The sequence below is a fragment of the Lolium rigidum genome, chromosome 7 (genome assembly GCF_022539505.1).
Source record: "Lolium rigidum isolate FL_2022 chromosome 7, APGP_CSIRO_Lrig_0.1, whole genome shotgun sequence".
Lineage (NCBI taxonomy): Eukaryota > Viridiplantae > Streptophyta > Magnoliopsida > Poales > Poaceae > Lolium > Lolium rigidum.
Window position 1 is genome coordinate 27,163,492 of NC_061514.1, and position 243 is coordinate 27,163,734.

Consider the following 243-nt stretch of genomic DNA (forward strand, 5'->3'; position numbering starts at 1 on the left):
ACATCATCAAGGTTATATTTATTGTATATGAACATGTAATGGACACCAACTATGGAGCATGATATTTTCGTCATTTAGTTATTATAAGCTATACATAAATACTATAAAGTTCATGACCATTAGACTGAGAATCAATATATTTCAGAGGCATTTTGATTAGCATCGAAACACCACTTGAAATGTGTGGCTACAAAGGTGGGACATATCCAAAGTGTTGAGTAATTATTAATCGAACGAAGCAAT